This window comes from Sinohyriopsis cumingii, chromosome 18 (genome assembly GCF_028554795.1).
Source record: "Sinohyriopsis cumingii isolate HCF-2022 chromosome 18, ASM2855479v2, whole genome shotgun sequence".
NCBI lineage: Eukaryota > Metazoa > Mollusca > Bivalvia > Unionida > Unionidae > Sinohyriopsis > Sinohyriopsis cumingii.
The window spans coordinates 72710237-72728842 of NC_142978.1; the positions used below are offsets into that span (position 1 = coordinate 72710237).

Below are 18606 nucleotides of genomic sequence, written 5' to 3' on the forward strand. Positions count from 1 at the left end.
CATTATTTATTTGATTAATCCTGTTGTGAGAGGAAGCAATAAACTGTGATGACACCAGTATCAAATATTTGGGTCATTATTATATCACGTTCACCCTTTTCCACCCATGTTTTATTCTGAAGGAAGTGCCTGACATTATCCTTCAGATGTTTTGTGCACAGATAGCGTGTAGCTTAGGGGAATACAGGCTCTATTGGCTTGGTTATAATTTTCTCATCATCACTTCCAAAATCCATCATTTCAGGCACTCTTACTTCCATGGACTCAACACATCTATCTAGCTCTGCAGCAATATGTTCCAGAAAGCTCTTTTAAGTTCTGTAAGAAGCATCTGTGTACAGAAGGACATGATCAATACATATCGGATGTACGTTTGTACTGTTTCCGTCAACTCTTTGATACGTTATACTTTCATTTTACTCATCAATAACTCTTTGATACGTTGTACTATAGTTTTACTCATCAATAACTCTTTATGCAGTTTGTTTTGTAAATATAATGCGAAGAAAACACGATTTGCTAGAGAACTCAATAATCAATAAATATGCATTGCTGTTTCATATTGTTGATAATGGCCTGGTTTACTAAAAGTTAATTTTATATTTTCTCTATGGAAACATTGTAAAGTTATTTTGGTAAAATTAAATGTAAATGCGATAGCTCATATCTTTTTTTCTGATTTCAGCTAGAGACTTGCTATATTAAATAAATTTAAAACGATTAAAATTACCTTTTATATTCTAGTACTATGCTTGCGAAAACATTAATAACTTCTAAAACAAACCAGTTATGTGTGTTTCATCGTTTTTCTTCTTTTAATCAGTCTGTAATTTGGGTAATATTATTGGCAGGCTCTCTCGATTCGCTATTGAGAGAGAGTAATTCATACAGACAGCTTAGATAAATTACATCTGATATATCAAGCATGACATTGATGTAAAATTGAAAGGAATTACAGAGCGACTTTCCTTCACGGCTACTTAAAATCAAGGGAAATCACTTGCATGGAGCTTGTAACACTCTTTGGTCATGTATTCTAAACTGTCAAAAATGTTGATATACAATTTAAAATGAAAATTTGTATATAAACAGTTTATAACATAATAATTGAGAGAAGTATGGTGCATAGCCATTAAATAAGGAAATTGTTTAATAATATTATAAAATTAAAAATATTTGATGCATAAGAGTTAGTTTCCGTAGGTTATTGGAAATTGGGTCATCAACCAAAGCTATTAATCACTGATGGTAACAATGTATGTATGTGTGTTTGCTTTTTTTTTCTCTTCTTAGGACGTTTTTGAGAGCTTTGGTGCCAATATATGTAATACTGGGGTGTTCCTTGGGTGTCCTGGGGTGTTTAGATAGACCAGAAAGAACCACCGACCCACGAGAAGCTACTGGCAAGCTTTCTCACATACCCACATTGGCTGAATCCAAGACTCGAACTGGCGCAGACAGAGGTGAGATAGCAGTGATCCGTAACGGAGAGCGCTTTAGACCCACTCGGCCACCGGACTCTCTAAACACCCCAAGACACTCCAAGAACACCCCAATATTACATATATTGGCACCAAAGCTCTCATAAACGTACTAAGAAGCGAAAAAAAGCAAAAACACATACGGACATTGTTACCATCAATGATTAATAGTATTGGTTGATGTCCCTATTTCCAATAACCTATGGAAACTAACTCTTATGCATCAAATCTCTTTAATTTTATAATATTATTAAACAATTTCCTTATTTAATGGCTATACACCATACTTCTCTCATTTATTTTGTTATAAACTGTTTATATAAAAATTTTTATAAAAAAAAAAAAATGTTTATATAAAAAAAATTTTGTGGTCTAAGGTTGACATTGCCCGGGGTTGGAGTGGGAGACAAGCGCCCCAATCCTCCAAAATGCCCCATACGGCCTGCGTCTCTTACTGCCTCTGTCAACTAAAATCCAGCTCCTGGCCTTCGCGAATGGCTTAGATTTGAAGCCCGGCAGACCATGTTTTCTACTAACAGGAGAAGGGGTGAAGGTGGCCCACTGGCGCCTTAAAACCAGTTGCCTCGGGTAGATGGGACTCGTAAACCTTGGATGGTAGCTCATCTAGGAGAAGGAAAACTCCGATTCCAAACCTCTGCTGCCTTGTGGCTATACCCACTCATGGGAAAGGCTAAGGGAGTAAACCCCGACAGAAAATCCGGAGATGGAGTCCCTAAGGCGGTATGACATTGACTTCAACGTCATTCCGGCAACTCCTGCGACGCCGTTGGTGCCAAGCTGTATCGGCATTCGTCGTTCCCTTGGGCACACCAGCTGCGTGGAGAGGGGGGATCTGCTGCATAGGCAACAGCTGATTCTCCATACCACCCTGCCCAGGCTTCATAGCTCCACTGGAGAGGACACTCCAGCGTCGTCGTACGGCGTCGGCACAACACGAGAAGTAGCAGTTTACCGGTTCTAAGTCAAAGCTCGATTGGCGTAGAGCTTGGCGCCAGGGGTTACTTCTGATGGTGGGAGAGATCATCAGGTCTCACTGGACAGCTACCACCCGCCTCAAGCTGGGCAGCCCCCAGTCAGTAAGGTGCTGCCCGCCATGGCCTGCCTGCTTCACTGGGTGCGTGGAGCTTAGAGAACCATCTCGACAAGTGGGCCACAAAACTCTGCACCAGGAAAGACTAAAAGAAGAAATAAAAAGACTCCAACTCTTCGTTTTGCAACCTGGAACATCAGGACCATGTGTCCTGGATTGACCACTGACCTACAGCAGATCGACGATGCACGGAAGACTGCCGTCATTGACAGAGAACTCTCCCGACTGAACATCAACATTGCCTGCCTCCAGGAGACCCGACTGGCTGACAGCGGCACCATCAGGGAAGCCAATTACACATTCTTTTGGCAGGGGAAGCCCTTGGATGAACCTAGGCAGCATGGTGTAGGCTTTGCCGTCAAGAACACGCTAATCGCCTTCATTGAACCTCCATCATCAGGTACTGAGAGAATCCTTGCCCTCCGGCTGTCAACATTCTTAGGCCCGGTCAACATCTTCAGTGTTTACGCTCCAACCCTCTATTCCACCTACGAGGAGAAAGACAAGTTTTATGAGGCTCTGGATCAGGCAATATCCAGTATCCCCAACAATGAAAGCCTTTACTTACTAGGAGACTTCAATGCTAGAGTGGGAACTGACCATGAGGCCTGGTCCACCTGTCTCGGCTTTTACGGAAGGGGCAAGATCAACGAGAATGGTCAGCGACTGCTGGAGATGTGCTGCTCCCACAGCCTATGTGTGACAAACACTTTCTTCAAATGCAAGGAGATCCACCAGGTGTCGTGGAGACACCCACGTTCACGCCACTGGCACCAGCTAGACCTCGTCATCACCAGGCGTGCAGAACTGGCCAGTGTCCTCCTTACCCGCAGCTACCACAGTGCCGATTGTGACACGGACCATTCCCTCGTGGCCAGCAAGGTGCGAATATTACCCAAGAAGCTGCACCATGCCAAGAAGAAGGGTCACCCACGTATCAACACCTGCTGTGCAAGCAACCCAGAGAAAACACAGCAGTTCATCAGCAAACTGAAGGAAGCCCTCACCAAAGTGACACCTGATGACACCATTGATTCCAAGTGGTCCCATATCCGTGACTCTGTGTACAATTCAGCCATCACAGCTTACGGGAAGAGGGAGCGAAAGAATGTCGACTGGTATGAGGCAAACTGGGAGGAGATGGAGCCCGTGACTGAGGCAAAGAGGAAAGCCCTCCTGGCATACAAGGCTGCACCTAGCCCCAGAACACTACAAGCCCTCAGGATTGCAAGGAATAACGCCCAGAAGACCGCCCGCCGCTGTGCCAACACCTACTGGCTGAACCTTTGCAACAGTATACAGACAGCTGCTGACACTGGGGATACAAGAGGAATGTATGAGGGTATCAAACAAGCGACAGGCCCCCCCAGCTACAAGACCGCCCCCCTCAAGTCCAAGACGGGCGAAGTCATCACAGACCAGGGGAAACAACTGCAGCGATGGGTTGAGCACTATCTCGAGCTATATGCAACCCAAAACAATGTCACTGGAACTACCCTGGACGCCATTCCAGACCTGCCTGTCATGGAGGAGCTAGACACACAGCCCACCCTGGAAGAGCTCGGAAAAGCCATCGATTGCCTTGCCTGTGGGAAGGCTCCCGGAAGCGACAGCATTCCGCCTGAAGTCCTCAAGAGCAGAAAACCAGCACTGCTCCAGCGCCTACACACACTCCTCTGCCTTTGCTGGGAACAGAATTACATCCCACAGGACATGCGTGATGCCAACATCGTCACTTTGTACAAAAACAAAGGAGACCGTAGCGACTGCAACAACTATCGGGGCATCTCCCTCCTCAGCATCGTCGGAAAGGCTTCGCCCGTGTTGCCTTGGCACGCTTGCAGATCCTAGCCTCCCGCATTTACCCAGAATTCCAGTGTGGATTTCGAGCCGGCAGGTCAACTGTGGACATGATCTTCTCACTACGTCAGCTGCAGGAGAAGTGTCGCGAGCAGCGGATGCCCCTCTACGTTGCCTTCATAGACCTGACGAAGGCGTTTGACATGGTTAGTCGGAGTGGACTCTTATGAGTTCTGCAGAAGATCGGCTGCCCCCCACGTCTGCTTGCTGTCATCATGTCGTTCCACGAGAACATGCACAGCACAGTGTGCTTCAATGGCGCAACATCTGAAGCATTCCCAGTCGTTAGCGGAGTCAAACAAGGCTGTGTCCTTGCACCGACGCTCTTTGCCATCTTCTTCTCCATGCTTCTCCAGTATGCATTCAAGGACTGCAGCGAGGGAGTGTACATTCATACCAGGGCTGACGGCAAGCTGTTCAACATCGCCCGTCTCCGTGCTAAGACTAAAGTCACAGAGGTACTCATCCGTGAATTGCTCTTTGCCGACGATGCAGCCTTGACATCACACACAGAAGATGGACTTCAGCAGCTGGTATGCTACCTCTCCCATGCATGTAAGGAATTTGGACTGACCATCAGTTTGAAGAAAACAAATGTCATGGCACAGGACACAGACTCCCCTCCCTCTGTCTCCATCGATGGGTACAATTTGGAAGTTGTCGAGAACTTCACATACCTCGGGTCTAACATCTCCAGCTCACTCTCCATTGATTCTGAGGTGGGCGGCAGGATTGCCAAGGCAGCAGCAGTGATGGCCAGACTTAATCAGAGGGTCTGGAACAACCCCAACCTCACAGAGAAGACCAAACTGCGTGTCTACCAAGCGTGCGTGCTCAGCTCACTTCTCTACAGCAGCGAAACATGGACCACCTATGCAAGACACGAGAGGAAACTCAACAGCTTCCACCTGAGATGTCTGCGGCGCATTCTGCACATCCAGTGGCAGGACAAAGTACCCAACACAGAGGTTCTAGAACGCGCCAACATGAACAGCATGTTCTCCATACTCAGCGAGAGGTGCCTTCGCTGGCTCGGCCATGTCAAGAGAATGGACCCAGGTCGCATTCCCAAGGACCTGTTATATGGGGAGTTAGCAGAAGGTGCACGACCAACTGGACGACCACATCTGCGCTACAAAGATGTTTGCAAGAAGGATATGAAGACAGCAAACATCAATGTCAACGACTGGGAGAGCTGTGCAAACAACCGTTCCAGCTGGCGTCTAGCTGTCAGGCAGGGAGTTCAAAACGCAGAGGAAAAGAGAAGAATAAAGCAAGCTGAAAAGAGAGCTAAAAAGAAGGATAAGCAAAAGCGTACTTTGGAGCTATGCCATCGTCTCTCGTAGACGGACGGATGCCAAGAAGAGATATAAAAATTTTAATTTTAAATCATGCATCAACATTTTTGACAGAGACGTTTTGAATACATGACCAAAGAGTGTTACACGCTCCATGTGAGTGATTTCCCTTGATTTTATGTCGCCGTGAAGGAAAGTTGCTCTGCAATTCCTTTCGATTTTACATCAATGTCGTGCTTGATATATCAGATGTAATTTATCTAAACTGACTGATTATACAGGCCATTTAATGATTGGTACAGTCACATAGACAATTAATTATCAATAATAACTCACAAACCACCAAATCGTTTAATTCTCAGTATGAATTACTCTGTCTCAATAGCAAATCCAGAGGATATGCCAAATATATTACCCAAATTACAGACTGAATAAAAGAAGAAAAACGATGAAACACACATAACTGGTTTATTTTAGAAGTTATTAATGCTTTCGCAAGCACAGTAATAGAATATACAAGGTAGATTTTCATCGTTTTAAATTTATTTAATATAGCAAGTTTCTAGCTGAAATCAGAAACAATATATATGAGCTATCGAATTTACATTTATTTTTACCAAAGTAACTTTCCAATATTTCCATGAAGAAAATATAAAATTAACTTTTAGTAAATCAAGCCATTATCAACACTATCAAACAACAATGCATATTTATTGACTACTGAGTTCTCTAGCAAATCGTGCTTTCTTCGCATTATATTTACAAAACAAATTGCATAAAGAGTTATTGACAAGTAAAACGATGGTATAACGTATCAAAGAGTTGTCGGAAACAGTACAAACAATCATCCGATATGTATTGATCCTGTCCTTCTGTACACAGACGCTTCTTACAGAACTTACAAGAGCTTTCTGGAACATATTGCTACAGAGCTAGACAGAGGTGTTTAGTCCGTGGAAGTAAGAGTGCTTGAAATGATGGAATTTGGAAGTGATCATGAGAAGAATATAACCAAGCCAATATAGCCTGTATTCCCCTCGGTTACACGCTATCTTTGCACGAGACATCTGAAGGATAATGTCAGGCACTTCCTTCAAAATAAAATATGGGTATAAAAGGGTGAACGTGATATAATAAAGACCCAAATATTTGATACCAGTGTCATCACAGACACAAATACTAAAATAGATTTTTAAAGTCGATCAGAACTTTTGGAAACAGTCATCAATGAACAGCATCAGACATTTGCACCATACTTTATAAAAACTTGAAACCAAGACTACATAAATATTTTTTCAAAAAGATAGCTGCAAAAATACTGAATGCATGAATTTGACTAATGACAATGCATCCATCAATAACATTGTACAACTTTTCGTTTGACTGGAAACCACAACACGCGCAAGATCTTATATATAAACTTTTCAGCATGACACATCACCATTTCATGGCTGATAGAAGTGCTCTTTACGACAGTGCGAATTATCAGTTAACGAAAAAGGAACATATTTGTCACATATATGACAGCATCTGGAGGTGCAAATCCAAAAAACAAACCACGGAGATTTTCAGAAACGTCCTCAAGGACAATAAACGTATATAGAAATAAAAGTACATGAAATCACTAAATGGAAAATACACCGTAATTAATAAAGCTATTAGTATTATATACTACTAATTATTAAATATATATTGTGTTTTGGAAAGCTAAATGATACTAATTGACATGTATCTGTAATCGTAGTATTGATTTATTGTATAGAAGATTTCGCTACTAACTTCATGCTCATTAATAATTAATTTAGAAATAATTTTGGAAACTACAGAACATGATATATTGGCATTTAAAGTCAAACATTTAATACTTCTCAATTACTTCAAACAATATTGGAATCAGCCTGAAATATTGAAATTAGTAAGATGTTTTTTACTAATCGCTAATTGATTCAATATTTAATTATTTTCATTATGTTCTAAAAATAAAGAAATTCTATAACTGTATGAAGTTGGTAAGCTTGAAGGAAAAAAAAAATTATATATATACTTTTATATCTAAAATGTATGAATATACAAGCATCATCTATGCTACTTGGTATGTTCAATTCAGAAATAGATAAATAAATAAATATTTAAGACAGGAAGATTGACAGAATTAAAAAGGATAATGAATCATTACACTAACCTGTATCTTAAATGCGATGCTGACATTTCCCGCATATATTACAAGACAAAATAAGCTAACGAGGCCTGACATGATTATGATATTTGTACACAAGGATAAAACGCTATTGTCACAATTAACACATTTCAGTTCATATTGTACCAAAATATATCCGATCGAAAAGTCACATAAACTGTAACTACTATAAATTAATCCACAATTTACACACGTGTGGCTCTTTTGTACAAATTTAAAACGTGTGGTGCGTTTAATTTTCAAACCTTTTTATTTTCATTCAAATTAACGTGCATTGATTAACTTAATAAAAGTGACTTTAATTATAGTTGACTGTTTACATCTTTTTTTTTTTATTTATTGCAGACATCAGTGAATAACCATGCGATTAGTGCGAATGACCAATAGCAGCGTGCTAATTATTGTTTCTAAAACAACTCTTTTTTTTTTTTGCAAATTTCTAGTGTGCAGTAAACGTGATTTCTTTTCATTCAGATTAGCATGCATTCATTAACTTAATAAATGTGACTTTAATTTTAATTAACTGTTGACATTTTTTCGGCGACTTAGAGATGTGTTGGTATCTTCTTTAATTGTAGACGTCAATGAATAATGGCGTGATTAGTGGAAATTAATATTAGTGCTAATTATTTTGAATATGCATGAATTTGGGGCGAACTGTCCCTTGACTGAAGTTGAAGTGTCTTGGGGTCGAAATGTCTAGGGAATTTTCTTGCGGTCGAAATGTCTTGCTCCCATGTGGTATTGCTACTTATTTATAAATGTTGATAAATATTCACGTTACTGCACCCGAACACTCTTCGTCGAAATGAAATGAGTTATTTCCCTTGTCAAATCTATGATCTCGCTTCTTTTTCTGTTAAATAAACAATCGCTAAATATTCACACTTTTTGTTTCTCAGTTTGTTTGTGTTGTTGTTGAAATTTAAAATAGGTACAGTAAATGATTGAGTCTTAATGTGCTTTTTGCGAATCTTGGGGTGTCTTGGGGTGTTTAGTGAGACCCCTCGGCCACTCTGGATTGAGTTTGAAGTGGCGAATGTATCGAACTTTTAATTCCCAACTTCACTGTTGTAACCTAATGCATACGTACATGCATACTTCCCAGTTAATTCGACAGGGGCTCGTATCGTTGCTTACAACTGACCTGTTGTTATACATGTACCACATAATAACTATAGTCAGATAATACAAACCCGTTATAGTCATTATATAGTATATGCATGACATGTCAACTGTTGTTATATAGTACATGTATGACAGGTCAATTGTAAGAAACGATACGAGCTACTATGGTTAATTCTACATTTCATTCGCTGAAGACCACATAATGTATTGTGGTTGCGTTTCTTGCAGAGAAATGTCCTATTTGTGACTGCGCTGATAAACATCCGGGGTATAATTTTTTTCCTCGCAGAAATAGTCGAAGATATTCCAATTGACCTTACGCCAGAAGGTAGATCGCTCCGCCTACCGAACACGTGACTTGACAACTTCTTAACCTCCGACAAACATTCGGTGAAAATGGCGTGCGTGGTAACATTAAAAGATATACCAGACGATATTGGTGAGCAATATTTGCCATATGAAACAACACTGAGACAGAGACAAACCTTTTTATAACAGAATTAAGTCATCTTTTACGTGATTCATATATATATATATATATATATATATATATATATATATATATATATATATATATATATATATATATACACGTGATTCATATATATATATATATATATATATATATATATATATATATATATATATATATACGCGATCACAAAAGAGATATTAACTAAATTAAAGCAATATCATAGTAATATTTATAAGGACGAAATTAAGTCTGTATATAATCTAATGAATGACGACAGTATAGTGATTAAAAAGGATGATAAGTCAAACACTATTGTTATTCTGAATCAAGATGATTATGTTAAAGAAGTTGAACGTCAATTAGAAATTAAATAAAAATTTTCAACATGCATTTTTAATGAGATCGCTAAAAATAATAATTCCGTATGTGAGGAATTTGATACTTTCCCTCTTAACATACGTACACCTCAATTCTACATATTACCCAAAACTCATACAAATCCTGACCATAATTTACCTTTAAATTTTCCAGGACGACCCATTATATCAGGTTGTAATTCATATACTGAAAACATATCCAAATTTATTGATAGTGTTTTTCAACCTTTAATGAAATCACTTCCTTCATACATTAAAGATTCAACTACTTTCATTAAAAAGTCAAAGTCTATTCCACATCTATCTGATAATTTCAAACCTGGTATCATTAGATGTAACATCACTATATACCAACATTCCGCATGCAGATGGTATTGAAGCGTGCAAATATTTTCTTGATAACAAAATAATTATTTTCAATTTAATAATGCGAATTACATACAGATAATGGGTATTGCGATGGCTCCTATATATACTCTTCCCTCTCATGGGTGAATTAGAAAAGGATTTTATTCAAAACGAAAAGTTTAATCCATCTCTTAGGTTCAGATTTTTAGATGACATATTTATGATCTGGAAGCATTCAACTGAAGAACTGAAAAAAATTATTGATATACAATAGCCGAGTCGATATCGACAGAAGCAGCTTGTCGGATGAAACTGGCGGACGCAAACAGTATCCGGAGGTGTGTATAATAGCGCTCGCTGATTGGTCAATAGAGCAGAATGATTGACAACTGGCGATCAATTGACCTTAGAGGTAGTGATTAGTCTGGTTCCCACTCCTCATAACGGAGTGGAGAGAGGTCAGGGAACCAGACTAGGTAGTGATCCGTGAGATTCACCTCAATGTTGGTTTGGTTTCCAGTCAGGAATCGTGAGGTATACTTGACCACTGCAGCAACCAACGTCGCATGCGTAGGAGTTAGGTCCTAAATCGGGACATACAAAAACGGAAGCTGATGATAGATTAGGTAGGCTAAGTGTTAATATAATAGATTTGTTTAATTCATTTGTGTACAGGGCCGGCGATACCATACTGTATAAGCAAACTAGGCAGCCGCCTAGGGCGCTGATTTCAGGAGGCGCATTTTTTAAAAAAAATTATTCTTTATAAATTTTGAAATTGATATTTTCCGGGGGTGGGTGGGTGGCGCCAGAATCTAACCTTGCCTAGGGCGCCAGATAGTCTGGCCGGGTCTGGCGCCGGCCCTGTTTGTGTACAAGGTTCATGCCTGTTTGCGGATTGACGTGACCATTTGTAGAGTGATGTCGGTAAGGTTACACCTAACACAGGAGTCTGACGTTTTTTCAGTAAAGTATGATGCAATCTCTGACAATACGAAATCACCTTATCGGTACCATAAATTAATTAATAAAATGTCAGACTCCTGTGAGACCTAAGACCAGAATATAAAAGTCTTCATAAAGTATCAACAATGCGGTTTTAGCAAGAGGTAGTCTGAGAATAAAGCCCCAGCTCCCAATCAGTGTTGATGCTGATGGACGATAAACCGCCAGTCAGTATTATAGGTGTGGAGCTGATTTATCGGCTGTATAGGAAGACAGGTAAACATAGGACTCGCGGATATTAAATGTAACTTATCAGTGGAAAACAAAATCAGGCATTTTCCTTGTTTCAGTTTCAATTTCAAATTAAAACTGGCATATACGTTGATCTTCGTTCCACTTTCTATTCAGTCGAACAAGTTACCAACGGAATAAAGGTAGGGAAGATATACTAATTTGATAGAGACTTCTGCTTTAAAAGTTACTTTTCATTATCACATATAGTAATTTTTAACTAAGGACAGCAATTTTATTTTTTTAAAATGATTTCCTTGTTAAAAAGGCATGTCCCTGCCATATTTGTATAAATTGTAGTGATTTTATAGGGATTTTTTTAAAAAGCAATATATGTAAAAACAAGCAACAACAGTTCATATAGGGAAAACATTTTTATAATATAGGGATAATAAGATGCTTATATTACCAGTAGAATAGAACATTTGTATGATAGATCAATTTTTTTGAGTATCATCATGATCATAATGAAGGATCATTTGTATTGAGTAAATTCGTTGTCATCATATTGACAGTTTATTTGTATTGAGTACATTTATTGTGATCATATTGACTGATTAATTGTATTTATTACATTCATCATGATCATATTGACAGATTTGTATTGCGTACAATTCATCATCATCATATTGACAGATTTGTATTGAGTATATCCATTGTGATTATATTGACTGCTCATTTGTATTGAGTACATTCATTGTGATCATATTGACAGTTCATTTGTATTGCGTACATTCATTGTCATCATATTGACAGATTTGTATTGAGTACATTCATTGTGATTATATTGACAGCTCATTTGTATTTAGCACATTCATTATGATCATATTGACACATCATTGTATTGAGAACATTTATTATGATCATATTGACAGATCATTGTATTGAGAACATTCATTATGATCATATTGACAGATCATTGTATTGAGAACATTCATTATGATCATGTTGACAGATCATTGTATTGAGAACATTCATTATGATCATATTGACAGATCGATATGATGAGTATATTCATGATATAGATAGATCATTTGTATTTAGTACATTCATCATTGTTATGTGCATTTGATTTAATTTATATTTAATTTAATTTTAAGTTTAAAAATCTTTTTATTTTTAATTTCATTAGATGTCAGAGTAATGTAATTTTGTTTACTAGGAATTTGATATTTTCCAGAAATTAGTTTGACTTGACTGTTTAATCATAAACACCGAACTTTCTATCTTTTGATGACCTAGTTCCTGACCTTGATTGAGGATCTTATTAAACAACTTTTTTTTAAAAATATCCATTCTTAAATCGTGAATGATAATCATGAAATCGAGGCTGACTGGGACTACATGCCTTTAAACGTAAATACTTCATTGCTATTCTCGAAATTCTGGAGAGTTGACCCTCATCCGGGAATCTGTTTTGTGTCTCAAGTTACTGTATAACCTTTTTCTATAGAGAAATTAGTCAGTTGGGCTTCTAAACACTGGGATATAAAGGTCTTTCTTTTTTCTCTTGTTGTGATCAGTTTGGAGTTATATTTTAATTTTTTTTCAATTTATTTGGATTCTAAAAGAATTATTCTTTTTCCTGGAAATATTTGAGTGCTCATACAGAATTCTTGGACATCATCGCCTTCCATTTTGGATTTTTTGTCGGGACTCAAACTTGAATTCATTAGAACATTTCATTACTAGGACTTCTAAAATTTAATTCTTGGATGATTTTTGGATTGGATTTTTAAAACCATAAGTTCTTATTTTTTCATTTTTACAGTGTTTTTCTCGGGAAATAAATTATTTGTTAAATTTTTGAAAGCTTGTTGTTTTCACTCTTTCTTTTGTTACTGTTTATTAGAGCCTAAACATGTAACATCATGATCATGTTGACAGATTATTGTATTGAGAACATTCATTATGAGGGCCCCGAGTGGCTGAGTGGTCTAAAGCGCTCACCATTATGGATCACTGCCATCTCATCTCTGTCTGCATGGGTTCAAGTCTTGAACTTGGCCAATGTGGGTTTGTGAGAAAGCTTGCCAGTAGCTTCTCGTGGGTCGGTGGTTATTTCTGGGCTTTTCCAGGGTTCTTCCTCCACCATTTATACTGGCTGCCATGTATAGCATATCTTGTACTGAAAAATGGCATTAAACCCTATAACAACAACAACAACATTCATTATGATCATATTGGCAGATCATTATGATGAGTACATTCATGATCATATTGACAGAGCATCTGTATTGGATACATGTATGATCATATTGACAGATCATTATGATGAGTACATTCATGATCATATTGACAGATCAATTGTTTTTGAGTACATTCATCATGATCATGACCGCTTCTGTGGCCTAGTGGTTAGAGCATCTGCCTAGGATGCGGGAGGTCGTGGGTTTTATCCCCGGCCAAGTCATACCAAAGACTTACAAAAATGGTACTAACAGCTGCCTTGCTTGGCGCTCAGCATTAAGAGGTTAGTGTTAGGATTGGTCTGCCTGGTGTCAGGATAATGTGACTGGGTGGGACATCATGCTACATGTCTGCAGTATGATGCCCCAGTGCTAGAGATCACTATAAACTGTATTGCTGTAGACATAGACATCGTAGCAAAATGACTGAAAAATTGTTAAAGCTATGTTAAAAATCAAAATCACGCACACACATCATGATCATGGATCATGCAGTGTTTTTCTAATCGTTTCAATTTTGAATTTGAATCTCTTGTTTAATTTCTAATCATTCCCTCAGATTTACAGCTTATAAGGAAGTGTGAAAATTTCCAAATACTCTTTGTTCCACAATACAGGAGTGAGGACCTTTTTCAAAGACAATTGAATGAACCAACAATTATATCAGCGAGACTGAATCCGCTTGCCTAACAGAGGTACTGCCATGCTCCTAAGGAATATAGACCAGTATATAAGACTTATAAAATTGGCTAGGCATAAGTCAGAAAACTGCTTGTATTGAGGAAAGCGTGGTCATGTAACACAGCGATGTCTGCATGGAAAACAGATTTGTTGCCATCTTTGTAATGAACTAGGACATAAGCAAAAGTTGTGCACATACCAATAGGTAGAAGGCAGTGATGATGTGCAGGCCTATGCAACACATATTCAGCAACAAAATGCATTAGAATATGTGTATACTTTTCAACGTAATAATTATAATTCTATAAACAGATTTCAGGCACTATCTGATTTGTGTACAAAGTGCAGCTTGTTAACATGTAAAAAGCTGTATGATACTGTTCAAGTTACTTCTCCCTCTGAGGCTCCTCACGTGTCTAATATATCAATGTCTTCTTTTAGGTATGTAAATCAGTCTCATATTGAACATTCTCATGTGTCTACTACATGTGGTCATGGTACAACAGATGGATCTTGTATGTTATCTTCTTCATGTGTTTATGTAAATAATCAAGGTGATGAAAAGAAATCTGTCAAGTCTAAAATCAATGCATTGCATACTACCTTGTCTGAAAATCAATCCTCTGAAATTGTCATGTCTTTGGCCTCCTCAAAAGAGGTCTGCAAGTAATCAACCTAAATATTCAACATATCCTCCCTAAACTGAATGATATAAAGTTAATGTTACAGCAGACTAGATCAGTCATTATTATAGATCTGTGTGAAACCTTTCTTTCTGATGATACTGATGATTTGGCTCTCCAGATACAGGGGTTCAACTTTAAAAGAAAAAAAAAAGACTCCATGGGGGTGGGGGTATTCTTCTCTATGTAGACAGTTCCATTAGTTATAATAGACATGTTGGTCTAGAGACTATTGGGGTAGAGAGTATCTGGATTGAAGTAACCCTTACCTAATCAAAGCCAATACTCTTATGTTAAGTTTATAGACCACCTAGTTCCACAGCTGATTGGATTGATAGATTTGAGGTGCAAATTCAAAAAGCATTACTAAAGGAAGATTTAGAAACTATCATATTAGGTGATTTTAACATTGACTACATGAAAATTCCACCATTAACATGGATAAGTAACTTTGAAACTTACAACTTTACTCAATTTATTAACACCCCAACTAGAGTAACAGATAAAAGTGCTACTATTATTGATCATGTCTATACTAATAAACCTGGAAACATAAGTGAAATTAATGTGCCAGCGTATGCACTGAGTGACCACTACACAGTCTGTATAACTAGACATGTTCTGAAATCATCTAACAATAGTCAACACATTGAAATACAATACAGGGACTTTAAACAGTTTGATGAGGAAATGTTCTTAAATGATTTAGGTTGCAAACCCTTCCAATCAGTCTGCAATATAACTGATGTCAACACTTCCTTAGAGAAATGATATCCAATGTTCAGTGCAGCCATAGACAAACATGCCCCAATTAAAACAAAAAGGGTTAAACACTAAATTACACCCAGGTGGATTACCCCTGAGATCAATAAGGCTAGGCACCTAAGAGATAATTTGCACAAGAAAAATGACATGAAAAGCTATAGCAAGTGGAGGAATAAAACTAAGCACCTGATAGATAAGGCAAAAGAGAACTACTATAAACAGGCTATTAATGAAAGTAAGAGTACCAAGACATTGTGGAAGCATCCAAAAGAGCTGAACTCACCCAGGAACAGTTGTCTTCCCAATAAACTTAAGCAAAATGATGATATAGCAACATCTGTACAAGACATTGTGGAAATATTCAACAATTTCTTCATAAGCATATCCAGTAACAGTATTCAGAACCAGACTAACAGCCCAATTGAACTTGACGTTGTTCTGTTATTTATAAGAGCTAAAATTCCTGATGATAATTATTTTTCAATAGCTAATGTTAGTGAAGCTGATGTTTTTGATATGCTAATTAAGGTGAATATTAATAAATCCTCTGCATTGGATGGGATCGGCGCATGAATTCTTAAAATTGCTGCACCAGTAATAACAAAGTCACTAATGCATATCATAAACTTGAGTATAATGATTCGTAGTTTTCCAGAAACACTGAAATGTGCAAAGGTTACACCTATGTTTAATAAAGGAGAAAAATAGGATCCATGGAATAACAGGCCAATATCAATTCTACCTATATTATCAAAATTATTTGAAAAGCATGTAGCCATTCAGGTCTATAAAAAAATTTTTGAAATATACTCTCTGTTTCATAAAATGCAATCAGGATTTAGAATGTATCACTCATGCCAAACAGAACTTACCAAATTAACTGATCTTTGGCTGAAGGAAATGGATAATGGACATATGACTGGGATTGTTTTCCTTGACTTCAAGTAAGCCTTTGATCTTGTTGATCATGAAATTCTGCTGCAAAAGTTGAGCTGTTACAGGTTCGACAATCCTTTAAACTGGTTTAGATCATACCTAAACCAAAGGTGTCAACAAGTAAGCATTGGCAATATTAGCTCTCAAGCTCGCACAATTCATTCAGGAGTCCCTCAAGGCTCAGTTTTAAACTCAGATGTTATTATAGTCCAGAACTGGGTACAACAAAATAGGATGGTAATTAATGATGGTAAAACAAAATGTATGATTTTGTGGACATAACAAAAGCTTCACAAGTTCTGGAACCCAGAACTATATCTTGCAATAAATAATCATCCATTAGAAATTGTCAAACATGAAAAGCTTGTATGTGTGACCATAGATAATAATTTATTATGGAATGACCATATTGATAAGCTTTGTAAAACACTGTCATCCAAAATTGCCCTACTCAGCAGAATCAAGAAATATTTACCTATGGAAACTTGAAATCTATACTACAAGTCATATATTCTTCCAACAATGGATTATTATTCATATGTATGGGGAAACTGTGCTACATCTGAGCTTGACAAGATTTATAAACTTCAGAAATGAGCAGCATGCATTATTTTAGATGGATCTATTGATGATCTCTCAAAAGTATTTTTTACAGAACTCAAATGGTTCACAATATATGACATGATAGATTTTCACAAGGCAGTTCTTTTATATAAATGTCTGCATGGAACTGCACCAGAGTATCTTCAGGACTTATTCAGGCTTTTTTCAACACAATACCAGCTGAGATCAGTATCAAATGGAAACATTTTAGCACCAAAACCAAGAACAGAGCAATTTAAAAAGAGCTTCCAATATTCTTGTACAGTTCTGTGGAACAAGCTTCCACTACATATAAAATCTGCTGAAAATATTAGAGTATTTAAGAAGAGATATCATGAGCATGTATGTGCTTCAGTTCTAATAGATAATGGAATTTAGTATTTGAATAATAAAGATGTTAAAATAAACAGTAATTTTTGCTATCTTCATATAATGCGCATTGTTATACTCTCCTTAATAGGGCCTCAAGGGAGAATAGTCCTTGACTAATGAGTCACCCTCTATAAATAAAGCATTGTTAATATTATTATTATTATTATTAAGGATCTTGGAAAAATTATAGGGGGTTAACGTCGGTTATAATATATAGGGATTTATTTTAAAAAATATTGATATGGATGGCAGGCCTGGAAAGATTGCCAATTATAGAATCCACATAAATAACATGTACCAGTACATGTGCTTGTGGCGATTTCTTAACCCTGCCATCTTTCAGAGGAGAACACTTCACTACTGTTTAAATAAAATTTTGATTAAAATTTGAAGACTACAAAAGACCATATAGAACCAAATATGAAACTTGAATTATATGTTTATCAAACAATATCCCAGTGCCTCCCTCTTTTGACTGCCATCCCAAAATTTCAGCCTCTTGGGCATATAGCTGAGGGTAAAAACAACAGACCAAGGGTAAATGTCAGTCTGGTGTCTGTATTTTGTCATTTCATCCTTAGTACATGTATGTACATTATTATTTGATGGGTATCTTGATAGTTTGCAAGTTCTGACAAAATGGCCAGATTCTGTGGGGTTAAGGTTGGATCATGGGGACAGTGACAGTTGCATGTATACATCATCTGTTAACTTCTGCACATAAACATATAATAAATACATATCGACGCATTAAAATGTGGCAGACAGTGTCATAACCCATATTGATCTATTCAATATTTTTCATATGCCCGCCATAGGTGTAGAGTATCTTGTTATGAAATCAGCCTGTATAGTCATTATAGTAT

The 18606-nt window shown here is 37.5% G+C and overlaps 1 protein-coding gene across 1 annotated transcript in view; it reads left to right on the top strand.

Moving 5' to 3' along the window:
• Positions 1 to 9766: 9766 nt before the first annotated feature.
• Positions 9767 to 18606, top strand: part of LOC149776966 (organic cation transporter protein-like) — a 58064-nt gene continuing 49224 nt past the window's right edge. The window contains exon 1 of the mRNA XM_089941683.1: positions 9767 to 10901. The gene's annotated coding sequence lies outside the window, so the exon portion shown is untranslated. The remainder of the gene's footprint in view (positions 10902 to 18606) is intronic.